Raw genomic sequence first — 13,084 nt, forward strand, 5'->3', positions numbered from 1 at the left:
AAAATAATTTTATTATTTCATTAAATATTTTTTGCTAACAACTAAAGTAAAAATAAAGTAAATCGGGTATAAAGTATTTTTAAGCCAAGAAACACTGATATGTGAATATGATTTGCAATGGAAATGTAGGAAAAAATGTTCTCCAAATAATCAAAATACCACTCAGAAAAACCTTTGGGAGTTAGGTGATGTTTTTCACTGGAAAAACAATGTTTGAGAATATTTAGAGAGAGCCTAGCCTCAGGGCCACATTCAACACTGTATGGAAGTGCAGATTTAAACTCATCCACATCAAAGCTGCCCTGAAATAAGCAAATTACCTTCCACCAGATTCAAGACTGCAGGGGTGATTAGTGTGAGTTGCACAGATTTCTCCATCCTCAGAGGTCCTCAAAGCAAGCTAGAGGAACGTGTGCCAGGGCTAGTGTAGGTCAAAAAGCACATGAAAATTCCATATGGCCCTGGAGTAGAGGTGGACTGTCTCTTTGCTCCACATCCAGCAGCCCCGTGCTTAGAGGGGAGCAGACAAAAACCAAATCACCTCCAAATAAATCACAAGTGGGACACACTGGCATTACATTCACGCTGTTGACCTTCACAGCACAGAAAATAAAATAACAGCAAGTAATGAAACCACTTCCAGTGTGTGATATAAAGGTACACAGAGCAGCTGTTTCATTTCAGCTGCATACACAAGTGATAGCTGGTGTGTTGGTGAGTCTTGCAGCCCCATTTCCCAACCACTGCCAGTGCTAGCAGGGCACAGAGCCTCAGATCACCCCACTGCTGCACTGCAGACCCTGCCTCAGCCTCGCTGACCTACTGACCCCACACCTGGGATTCAGACAGATTAGACAGAAGCATCCATGGGATTGGCTTTCTCTCTGCTTCACTTCAACACCCCTCAAGGGGACTTCTGAAACCACCTCATCCCTAGGAAAGAAAGCTCAGCTGCCCCTGGCTGCTCACAGAAATCTCAAGAGCCTTCAACTTCACTTAGGAAATCTCCACCAACCTCTCTGGTCCCGTGAGCAAGTGTGCAGGTGGTTCCCTGTCAGAGGTGGCTTTCTCCCTCTGCCTCTTCCTCATGCAGCTCTCCACACATCTCCCAGAAGAGGGGACCAGGGATGGCACTGGACATGCTGAGCTGGAAGCAGTGAGCAGCTGTGAGCAACCAGAGGCTGCTGGCCACGGGTCACCACTAGCCCAGGTGCCTGTGGGCACGTCCTCCAAGCGGCCCTGCAGCCCAGCCCACTCACACCAACTTTCCAGGCTCCCCTGGAGTCACAGACTGAATTCAATTCCTGCATGGGAATCCATCAGCAGCCTGATGTGCCAACAACTGTACCTGCAACCTGGACAGAGCCTGGGTTTTCTGGTACAGGTCAGCTGCAAATGTCCTTCTGTCCCAGGCACAAGGGACACTCCAGTGTGGTGCTGGGTGCACTGAAACATCCCCCACGCAGGTCCTGGAAGATGCAAATTGCTACACAAAGCCCACTGCCATGCAGCATGGTGTAACAAAGATCAGAGCACCCAAAGAACCCAAACCAGCTGGGAGAGAACTAAAGCACGCCGGGCTGGTCCTGAAATAGGCCCTCTTTTTCTTTTAAGCACAGCTCATTAAATGTTTGCTGGAAAAACAGAAAAGCATTTTCCACAGAGAGGAGGACATCCAAGAAAAGCCCTTTCGGACATAAATTGGCAAGAGACTCCCAAGCATTTATCTTCAGCATAGAATGTGCTCTGTCAGGAGGGCTGTAACTAACAATACGCTGAAAAACACGCCACAGACTTCCACTGTATTTTATTTGGCACTAAGGGGTTATTCCTCAACACAAAGTATTCGCAACTGGCACCGGTTAAACGAGAAATTACAACCTTCAAAAGACCTATTTAGCATCAGCTGCAGAAAGTATGGAATTTGCCATGGGCTTTGATGACAACAGATTATTCCCCATAAAACGCTGCAAACGCGCTCGGCGACAATGCTTGGCACGAGCTGCCGGTTCAGCGGGGGGATTGGGAATTCAGCATTTCCTGCCCCTTCTCAGGAGGCTGCTGCCTGGTTTGGGACTGGCCATATCCCTCTCCTCAACTCTCCAGCTTGCTGCCAAGCTCAGCCACAGGGCTTGGGACACAGCGAGCTGGTTTCTGCAAGGGCCTTGCTAAGCCGATGGCTGCTAAGCTCTAAGCAGGCTGCAAAGATACCCCAAGCTCATTCGCCCCACAGCTATTAACTTAAAGAGGAATATGAGAGAAGCATCCCATTCCTCCAGGCTGGTTGGTCAGCTGGGATAGACTGAGGTCAACAGCGTGGAGGTTTGGGAGCTCCATCACCTCCTGATCCTACACAACTCCACCACAAGCAGGACTAAAGGCAGCCTCCTTTCCCTGTCCCTGGATTATTCCCACCTCCCCAGGAGGAGGAATGAGCTCTGCCACCAAACTCCTCAGGCCCTCAAGCTTTTTTCCACTCAGGCTCTGAAAAAGGAGAGCTCAGAGCTGGGAATCCCGGGTGGTGTTTGCTCGGGATGGATGCTGTGTCCACGCGGAGTGCGCGCAGGAGAGAGAGCGCGCCTGGGGAAGGGAAAGGCCATCACTGGCTGCCTGCACTGCACCAGGGCTATCTTTAGTTAACCTGGAAAAAGTGACAGGGATTCTCACAGTCCAGAAACAGTCTCCACCCTAGCTCTCAAAGGGGGCTCCAGAGAGGTCAGCCTGAGCTATGTTTTCCTGCCACAAACCTGAAGCCTGCTCAGTGAGCTGTAAAACATTCCCATCCCTCTGCTTGGCGAAAGCTTTTCTGTTTCCTTCCCCAGACCTACAGAGACAGGGGTTTATTTGGTTTATTGGGCAGATGCCCTTTGTCTACCTTGTCCTGGAAGGAGATTTAGCCATCCACAGGACTTGTGCAGCACCAACAGAGAAGAAATGGGAAAACAAGTCCTTTTTGCAGGCAGCTGCAGCCCGTGGCATGCAGCCTGCCCACTCCAGCACCTGTAAAACCCAGATTGCACCAGTTAAGCCCTGCTCCTGCAAGGCCAGCAATTGTCACCCGGCTTCAAATTCAGTGTGTCTGTGAGTCTTTACTCACAGAGAGAGTAAAGAGGGGAGAGCTTTGCCATGGCTGTGCCACTCAGAGCTGTTCATGCACAGCAGGAGCAGCCAGAGCAGGACCAACCTAAATATTCACGCATCCTAAGCTGGATCCTCCCAGAACTGTGCTACTGCCCCCGCTGGAGATCAGCATCGACACAGGCTCCAGACTGGCTGTGCCTTCTCTCGCTGCATCCTCTGCTCTTTTTTAACCTTAAAGCTGGCTGAGTCTCATCCTTCCGCCGTACATGTACTGACAGAGTTGTGCTTTTTTCATCCCAGGTTTTAACACGACCCCAGAATCTGAAGCCTAAAATAAAAATAAAATAGATAATTAAAAGCCACGATTCTTCAAGGAGTCACAGCAATGCTGAGAGTGGGCTTTGCTCTTGTTGTGCTGGCATGGCACATTCAGGTAGTACGTGACAGTCTTCCCATAAAGGCTCTGGGCACACTGTTTAGTGAACCAGGCAAAAGCTGGCATCCTGGCAGTAATGGCCTGTCATTAGTCAGTTGTTTTGTTTTAAAAGCTGAAGTGTGTCAGCTAAATCCTCCTGCAGAGCCAGGTGTTGCTCTAGCCACTCTCAGTCAGGCACAGAACTAAAGGCTGAAACGCCCAACTTGAGACAACGCACAGGAAAATCTCAGCCGTTTCCCGGTCCACAAGTCAGATGGCAATTTCTACAGGGCAGAGCCTGGAAGGCAGACCCTAGAGTCCTCTTGGGGAAAAAAAAAAAAACTTTTAAATTTACTCTCCCAAGCCAACATCATCAAATGAGTGTCCCGGAATCCTGTTTTATTTCCCAACCTCTGACGGGAAGGAGCGCATCAAACCGCTGTCATCCGCTGCCACGGATCCTGCCCAGCTCACAGCGGATGCACCGACCACTCCCAGCTCACACTCTGCTTTTACTCAGATAGCTTAAGTGCCCCCTGATGAACAGAGACACTTTCCTGAATCAAAACCAACAGGAAGAAAACCCCAAGTCTCCACGCAAAGTAAACCCAAGTTGCATTTCAACCAAATCAGGTCCCAGCATTAGAAGCATTACAGGAGCTGGAGATGAAAATCTCCTTTTGAGCTGGAAAACTCATCCATGATGAAGGATGGATGAGTTACTAAAACAAGTATTACATTTGGTTCTGGCTAACAGGACTCTGCTCAGGAGAGCTGAAGTACTCCCAAAGATTATAATTTATGCACAGCTGACTTCAAGTCCTCTTGCTTGCTGAGCCCAGGCTGTGATATAACCTACAGATTTCTCCCACAAACCTCTTCTGTTGTCAGGCATTTGTTTCTCAGTTGTTCTGGCAGTTTTATGGAATCTACCACCTGGGCACAGAGGTGATAAAACACCAAAACCCTCAGTCCTGGGCATGGGTTATACCCTTTCCTGGTTACCTGCCAGCCTATGGCCAAAATCAGGTGTCCCATCCTCAGTGCCTGCCTCAGGAGCCCTGCTGCTGCACTCCTCCAGAGCCATGCTCACAGAGAAGGGTGCCCATGGCCACCCTAATCACAGATCTGCCCCATAGCTCCACCAACACTGGCTGAAATGAGCCAGGCTGCCCCAAAACAACACCAAACAGCTTTGGGGTGTCCTGTCCCAGTGGGCAGCCCTGGTTACTGGGACCAGCCTGTCTCACTTTCACCTATTCCGTGTGCTTCCAGTTTTCACACAGAAATGGCTTTGACTTCTTTCAAATCATCAAGGGTAATAAGGAAATAAATGCCAAGGGCTTGAAACCCAAACACTTTAGAAGTTGCTACTGGTAGTAACCAAAGGGGTTAGAGGAGGGGAAATGCCTCCTGTTTGCTAGAGCAGAGATGCTGCTCCTGTGCCATCTCCTGCTGTGCGTCTTGCCCTTAAACTGCAAAATCAAAAAAGAGGGAAAAGCTGCTGGAAAACCCCATCAAAGATCTGCTCCTCTCTCCTGGCTTCCCATCCTCCCTGCTCCCTGTGCTGGCTGAGCTCAAGGCCGGCTGTGCCTTGCTCAAAGCTCAGCTTGCCACGCTGGAGCGAAGCGAGTCGAGGACGGGCCTCGGCCCTTTGAAGCAGCCACAACAGAGAGGACATCCTCTCCTCAGGGACGTGCCACACGGGGCTGGCCCGGCCACTGGCACAGCAAAGCCAGCCTGGAATGTGTGGCAAGCAGGAGAGAGGCAGTGATGGAGAAGAAGCCATGGGGCAGAGCTCACAGTGGCCTCCCACAGGAGCTGGGTGTTCAGAGAGCAGGCTGTACCCTCAAATCCCAAATTCCTCGAGGTGCCTTCCAGAGGGGCAGCCCAGCTTTCCCAGCTGGTTTCAACTGGCTTGCCAGAGGAAATGCTTACAATGCAACGTGCTCTTTGCCTCATGGCTGATCTCATGGCAGCTTTTGAGGAATTGGCCAATTTCAACCACGTTTTGACCATTTGAACAGAAATCGTGAAGGTAATTCAGCTCCTATTAGTTTTTTTAAAACCTTGTGGCTCGGTAAAAGGAAAGAGGATTATTAATGTCAGCAGAAAAGACCAAGCAGATGGGTGAGCTCAAGCTTTTACAAGACACAAGAACCCAGTCTCACACTGCTGCTCTAACAAAACCAAGGAAAACACCAGCAGAGCTCAGCCCAGGTTGCTCCATGGGCATCCCTGGAGGTGCACAGTGGCAGGAGCAGCACTCCCACCTCCATGTAAGGTGGCACCTTACCTTACCACCACCCCCCACCTTCCTGGTAAAACCAGAACTGGAAGAGCTGACTGAGCAGACCAAGCTCCAGATTTTGGTGTTTTTAACTATTAATTGTGGAGAAAGCTGGGATGGAGACGATGGGGAGTGCAGCACCAAGTGCACCCGTGTGCCCTGCAGGGAGGGAATGCAGCCCCTGCTCCTGGGGCGACACTGGCCACCCCACCCCGGCCATCCGTGTTCCATTCTGCCACAGACCTTCCTGTGGGCTCGGGCCAGTAGATGGCACCAGAATAACAGAAAAGCCCCTCTGCATCTCCCCACATGTCCCGCAGCACCATCCCTTCCCCAACACACAGGGCACGGGGCACTGGCACCAACCGATGGCTCTCAGCTCTCTATTTTAAAAGCCTGTTCAGAGCTGATTTTCCCGGAGCTTCGAAAGCTCTACCATGCAAAATCCGTGAGAAAAAAAGAGATTTCAAACTAATAGATACCCTGCCTTTTGGAGGCTTATAAAATCTCTCCTTTTTTTCCTCCGGCAACTTAGATGCTGCTTTAAATGAAACACAGAAACAAAGTATTTACCCGAAGCATCTGCTTTCTCCATAATTGCTTCAATTTGGAGAAGGCTTCCCCTATCCAGCCAGAACTGGCAGAAGTTCTCTGCCTGCTGCATTCGAACAGGATCTGCATTTCTTGATGTAGAAGCAATTCACTTGAGAAGTGCCAGGCTACATTTTTAGGTAGGAAGGTCCCCTTATCTTTGGCTCTTGTGACTGTCAACACTGTTAGAGGACAGACCAGTGCTGCTTCCCCAGCAGCTTCTGCTGTCAGCTAATGACAACGTCCCTGACTCCAGCGGGTTGAGCATCATCTTAACCCTCTCAAAATAGGCAACAGGACAGGCTCAGGCCAGAGTGGGCATCTTCCCCAGGAGGTACTCACTTCTCTCTTGCACACCAGGTGTGCAAGAATTTTTCTCTTTATAAAGAAGATACCCCAAAACCGAATTAACAGCCAGTGCACATCCTGCAGCAAAATCAATCCACATCATGGAGAGTTAAGGATGATCCTACTCCCATTCCTGCCTACACCCATTCCTGCCTACACCCATTCCTGTGGTACCTCCTGATCATCAAGGTGAAAAACCCTGTTTTCAGAAGGACCTGGGCAAAGATGATGGTGGTCTCCAGGGATGGTCTCTGCAGAACAGACAGGACCCAGTCCCTGTCTCAGGTGTGGCGTGTAACAAGATGTATGTGGGCACTACATGGTGACACCAAACACCCTGGAGCTGCAGCCACGGCTCTGCCTGATTCAGAAGCTTGAATCCTGTGGCAGGCACATTCTTCTCTCTCTCAGGAATTTTTCATAGAGGAGCACAGAGGAAAGAAAGAGAAAACAATTTCTATTTCTGCTCCTTGCTTTTCCCATGTGGAATGTGTTTGGAGAATTGTTTACCTGGGGTGATTGCTTGATTGGATTCTGGTGAGGATTGTTTGAGCCTGGTGGCCAATCCAATCCACCTGTGGCTGCACTCTCAGAGAGGGTCACGAGTTGTGAGTTAGAGATAGTAGTTAGAACAAGTAGGTTTGTAGTTTTAGTATCTCCTTTAAGTAGTATATTATTGTATTATAGCATAGTTATAATAAAGAAATCATTCAGCCTTCTGAACCAGAGTCAGACATCAGCATTTCTTCCCACCAGGTTCACCTACATTTACAATAGAATCCTGCTTGGAGGATCTGGGACAAAATCAGAGACCACCCAACTTTTCACACCCAGACTGAGTTTTGAACATGGCTCAGCCCAGCAAAGTTTTAAAGCAGTTTGATTATTTCGATCTTTCCCCCACATCCCCGTTATTATTCATACTGAAGGAAAGCGTAATTCCTCCAAACCAAACCGCTTGCCAAACCATTTCTCGGCACATTTTTTACTCAATGTCCCTTCTAGGAACAGAGCACATTTGGAAACCTCCATGACTCCATGCTCCTTGGCCAGCAGCACATCCATGACCACATGTCCGCAAACACTGAGCATCGGGGCTGGAAAATGACCACGGCAGCCAGGTGGAAAAAGGCTCCCACTGCCACGGGCTCAGTGGTGGAGCAGAGAACCAGCCACGAGGGCTTTCTTTTATGAACCTTCCTGGAAGAGCTGCCCTTCTGCAGCTCTTTGGGCATTCCTGTTTTAGCAGCTCTTGCCCTGCTGGTGAGGACTGAATGTGCAGCAGAGTGTGGATGCAGGGGATGGGTGACTGCTCTGATCATCCCAACCCTGCAAACCCTTCTGCTCCCTTCCCTTGCCAGCCCTGCACAGCCACCTCTGACCCCCACCAAGGAGCTCACCCCACCACTTCAGAGATGCTCTGTCCCACGAGGATGCTGAGCACGTTTATCCCTCTTCCCACCACTGATTAGATCTGCAGCTCTCCCTATTTTCCTCTTGTTTTCCCCGAAGCTGGCAGGGTTGTAGCTGCAGGAGACACTGCTCACTCAGAGCCGCAACCTGGCCAGAAATAGCAGAAATCACACACTGTGAGAAGGCCCGCTGCCTTCAGAGCTGCAGTGAACTCCAAAGAGGTCCTGAAATACAAGAGAAAGTTGTGCTATTCCCATGGCTTATGTTTGCCCTTCACAGCCCTGCAGAGGCTTTCCTATCTCTGTTACTCCTAACAGTGGGATTTTGGAGAGGGGACTGTCCCATACCCGTGTGGCAGCTGGCTCACATAAGGGCCTGAGTTATGATCAGAGATGAGGACATTGCTTTCCTGTTGTGTTTCTCGCTATGTTTTGGTTCAAACCTGTAAACAGACTCATACCAAGTGGATCTATGTTCTCCATCTGGTCCTGTGTTCTGATTTCCTGGCAGGAACATCCCTGACACTGGATTGTGCAGCACATCTCCCATCCCTCGGCCAGAGCCCAGCTCTTCAGTTTCTGTGTGAGACTCAGCCATAGCATTTCACCCAGTCAGTCACCCCACTGGTGAGACCAGTAACTCATGCCTGACAAAAGCTGCTCCTCCAAAAGGGCTTCCAGACATTCACGGATGCAGCAGCCAGCGCTCTCCTTTGGAGTTATTTCTAGTGACTGCACAGCATCTCACAGCTAAAAAATGTGTTCCTACCTCCTCTAAATGCATGTCTGGCTTTTGCTTCCAGCCACTGGCTCTCATTCCACCTTCTTCTGATAGATTAAATGCAGGGGGGAGAATGACTTCTAACTAGAAAGTCACAGAAACGTGGATTTCACTTCATCATCACAAGTGTCTGGAAGAACCCTTGCCACTGTGTGGCCCAAAAGGGACAGTGATCCGTCACACAATCTAAAGTGCTCCCACTCAGAGTGGAGATCAGGGAAGCAGAGCAGAGAGCAAAGTCCTTCTGAGGATTCCTGGGGAGCAGCACCATGGGTGTAGCAAGAGAGGCAGGAGAACAGGGAGCCTGGCATGAAAAAGCAAGAAAACCAGGATTCAGCACCCAGCTCCACACAGAGTTCTTCAACTCCCCCAGAACAAGGCATCCCCTTCATTTGCTGTAACCTCCTCCAGACATCGGCTCTCTCTGGTCAGAGGAACACACAAAATGCACAAAGGCAAAGATGAACCTGTCTGGACTGATGAAGGGCAGCTTTCTGGGGCGCATTTTCCTGCTAACCACATCCTAGTTTTTCTTTTCCATCATTCCATCCAGTGACTGTGACCCTTCCCCATCCACACTCAGCTCGATGGGTGCCTCCTGCCCCACAGGCATCCCAGCTGAACACAGCACAGCAACCTGCCTGGAATGTGGGGGAAATTCAGAGGCAGCACCAGTGTGCTGCTAGATTCATCTGTTAGATGAATCTCAGTATTAAACAAGTTCCCACTAAAGTCATGCAGCCACTGAAACTTGGGACGATTCCCTTCCCAAGGTAGGATGAGCTCTACGCTGTTTATTCCTTGACATGTTTGTCTCCATCACATCTGTCATTGAAGGCTCAACAAGGTTTCCTTCCAAGGAAATCTCTTCCAAGTTTTCCTTATCCTCTCTAGACCTGGGGTGATTTCCCTACTGCCTCACATCTGCAATGGCAGTAGGTGGGCTTGGAATTCAGTTCATACTTGAGCCTGAGCACCTCTTCCTTCCTTTTAAACTGGAGCTGGAGCTCTCTTTACCTCTTCTCTGGACTCTTTTTGACTCAGTCTGCACCTTCCTTGACACACAGAGTCCACCTGGAGCCCTCCCCAGGGCTGAGCAGCACAGGGAGAGGATGCCCCACAAACAAGGCAAAGCTGTAGGACATGCTGGGGGTGAAAAGCATCTGCCTCTGATAAAGATGTGGCATTCTGCATTGAGCAGGAGAGCTGGTCCAAGGCCAGACAAGCAGATTTGCAAAAGGCATGGATCCACAGCACTCAAATGGAACCTCTTTTCTCCCAGTTCATCCCCCCCTGGCACTCGACACCAGCAGATCCCGTGCTGCCCTCCTTTCCAGGGAGAAACACTGCACTGTGACACGGGGAGATCTCTGTGATCTCATTAGAGGAGCACGGGCAACCTCTTCCCCCAGCAAGCCAAAGTTCTCTACTGGGAATCACTGGTGGAGACGAGTCGGATCCACCCCGCCAGGGCTCCCGTGGGGGAGCAGCTCCCCCGCAGCTGGAGGGCTTGGCTGGTGGCAGGGCATGGAGCAGGAGGGTTTGCACCAAAATAGGTCATTAGTGAGCGACGTGGGGTTCTGCATTCTTCTCCAAGCCCTGCGTTTTCCTAACGGGAATGCCTCAGAAAACCCAGTGGGGGGGAAAGAGGAATTTACAGTTCCCTTCCAAAAACCAGTCTTTGTTTGTTTGATCGTTTTTTTAAATGATCGAGTAACTTGTGAATACATTTTCTGATGATTCCCACATCCTCCCAGCTGGAGAACTGTTCATGAACAGACTCCAAGCTCTGTAAATGAGCTTGTTAGTCATAAGTCTTCAAACAGGCTTGATAAACAACTTTCAGCCTGCAGGATATTCATCAACCATTCTGTCTGCCTGGTCTCCTGACACTAATTTATTACTTACAAGAGAGATCCCTCTCCTAAATCACAGGTGATTGTTTCTTTTTACTGATTAGTTGATTAAAAAAAAAAATAAAAAATTGAGGAGAAACAATGAAAAACAAATCACAAACAAGCATAGTGCTGCAAGCACTTATTCCTGAGCAGTCCTCCTAGTTTCCATGACACGTATCAGAAGTTTTCCAAATGAAACAAACTGTAAGTAACGATCTTTTTTGGCCAAGCATCCAAGAGCAGGCTGTAGCCAAGAAAAAGAGTGTGACCATCCCAACCAGCCGCTGGGAATTTCACTGCCTGCCACCAAACACTCCAGGGACCTTCCAGCTGATCAGCACATGCTGCTCCTTGCACGCCTTGGGCTTGTGGAGAGCCCAGGCACCTCAAGATGTTCAGGAGATCCACATCCACGTGCAAAAACCTAAACCTGAAAGCTATCCCAGCCCACAGGTGGGCTCACACAGCAAACAGCTCTGGCCCCAAGGGCATGGGGTGCACTCAGGAGCATCCGAGCATCAGGTGGGCTCCCTGCAGGAACAAACCTTGCTGAGGGCACTCCAGGTCTTGCAAGGGGATATTCTCAATGCTAACTCCACAAAGACAAGCAGATGAAATAGCAATTTGCTGGGGATGGTGCAGAAGGAGGAGAATCTTCCCAAACTACTGCTTAAGCCAAGCTCTTGCATAACACACGTAGCCGGAAAATTCCAAAGGCCCTAATTAGGGCCCAGGGTTGTACCCAGTTATATTGGTAGGAAAACTGAGGCATGGCAAGGTGATCCTGGGAGGGAGCATAGAGTAAAACAGACCTCAAGATTCTGTGGCCAACACACAAAGGTGTATTTGGGCAACAAAAGTCAGGCTGGGTCATCTGGTCTGATGTTTGGAGGAAGAAAAGCCCTTCTGTTCCAGCTGAGATTTTGGGTGCAAGCCTTTTCTGGCTAGGCTGCTCCCAGCACCAGCACACACCTGACCCTAAAAACCTGCCCTACAGTTCTCCCAAGTGGAGCAGCCCTCACTGCCTGGGGAACACACGGGGCAAACGCCCTCCTCAAGGGCTGCAGATGAACTGCCTTGTGTGCGTGCATCAAATCCACGCTGGGCTTCCGCCACCACCTCAGCTCCCGTGGAGAGACACTGACAGAGTCCCATCAACAGTCACAGTAAAGGCACCAGAATGCAGAGCTTAGCTCTGGGCTGGTCTTGAGAGCGTTTTTTCCCTCACCCTCAGTGTGAAATCACCAACACAATTGCTCTGACAAGCTCAAGTACTCAGCACTGGACAGGCAGTGCTACAGCCCGTGCCTACAGCCAGCCTTCCCTGGGACACAGCCTGGTCTCCAGCCTTCCTGGTCCACAGGAACCATCCATCCCAAGCAGGAACTCTGGGCTGGATTCACAACCCCCTGCTCTGTGCCCGCCACCCAGGGTAAAGGCGAGGTTGCTGGCAGGACGATCCGCACGAAGCGCTACCGGCACTTCGGGCCACAGGGTAGGAAGAATGCTCTAAAGCTTGATGGGAAACCAGCCCTGTGGTGACAGGAGCTGCCTGCAGAGCCACCAGCAAGGCCAGCCCTTTGCAGCAGCAGCCCCAGAGCATTAACACTCTGTTTTCACTGTTACGGCTCAGGCACTTTTCCCTTTTAAGTCCAACCCATCCCCACTGAGCCCCGACGCGGCTGAGCTGACACGGGGAGAAGTGACAGCTCTTTGAAAGCTGCAAGCATCCCTGTATTTTTTTTTTTTTAAACAAATGTGGATCATATTAGTGACACTTCCAAAAAAGAAGATGATTTCCAGAGGCACCGAGCAGGTCTGGAGGGCCCCGCTGGCACACTGGCTGCAGCTCAGCCCGGCTCTCCCACCACTCACTCAGCAGAACAAACCCCAGAGCAGACAGACCACTCCAGGCCCCCAGGAGCTCAAAACCTACTCAACCTTCATTGCTCCAGCACCTACACTGAGAGGGCTGGAAGCTGCTTGGATGCTGCCTTCTGCAGCCACCCACCCTTGCTCCATCAGCACCAGGCACCCTGCTTTGATCCCAGTGCCCTGCTGCTCTCTTCAGAGCCTGATTCCATTCTCTTTTTCCAAGCCTGCCCACTCAGCAGCTGCTGTTGGCAATTCCCTCTTGCCCCAGACTGGCAGGACCACGGGGAACTTTGATTTTGCTTTGGTCAGAGAGGCCAGAGGAGAAGTTCATCTGCTGGTGGGCTCAGAGCAGGAAGCAGTGTCCCCAAGCTGCTGATGAGCTCCAGCTCTTGG

General features: G+C 50.4%; 1 protein-coding gene and 1 long non-coding RNA gene across 2 annotated transcripts in view; both read right to left on the reverse strand.

Annotated features, from left to right (window-relative positions):
• The window catches only part of PRRX1 (paired related homeobox 1), a 40,520-nt gene that overhangs the window by 19,516 nt on the left and 7,920 nt on the right, over positions 1–13,084 (reverse strand). The window lies entirely within an intron of this gene.
• LOC128792517 (uncharacterized) lies at positions 9,011–10,232 on the reverse strand. The gene is made up of 2 exons (XR_008432431.1): positions 9,936–10,232; positions 9,011–9,222 (listed from the first exon to the last, which is right to left on the reverse strand). It is a non-coding gene; the product is annotated as an uncharacterized LOC128792517 (long non-coding RNA).

This window comes from Vidua chalybeata, chromosome 9 (assembly GCF_026979565.1).
Source record: "Vidua chalybeata isolate OUT-0048 chromosome 9, bVidCha1 merged haplotype, whole genome shotgun sequence".
NCBI lineage: Eukaryota > Metazoa > Chordata > Aves > Passeriformes > Viduidae > Vidua > Vidua chalybeata.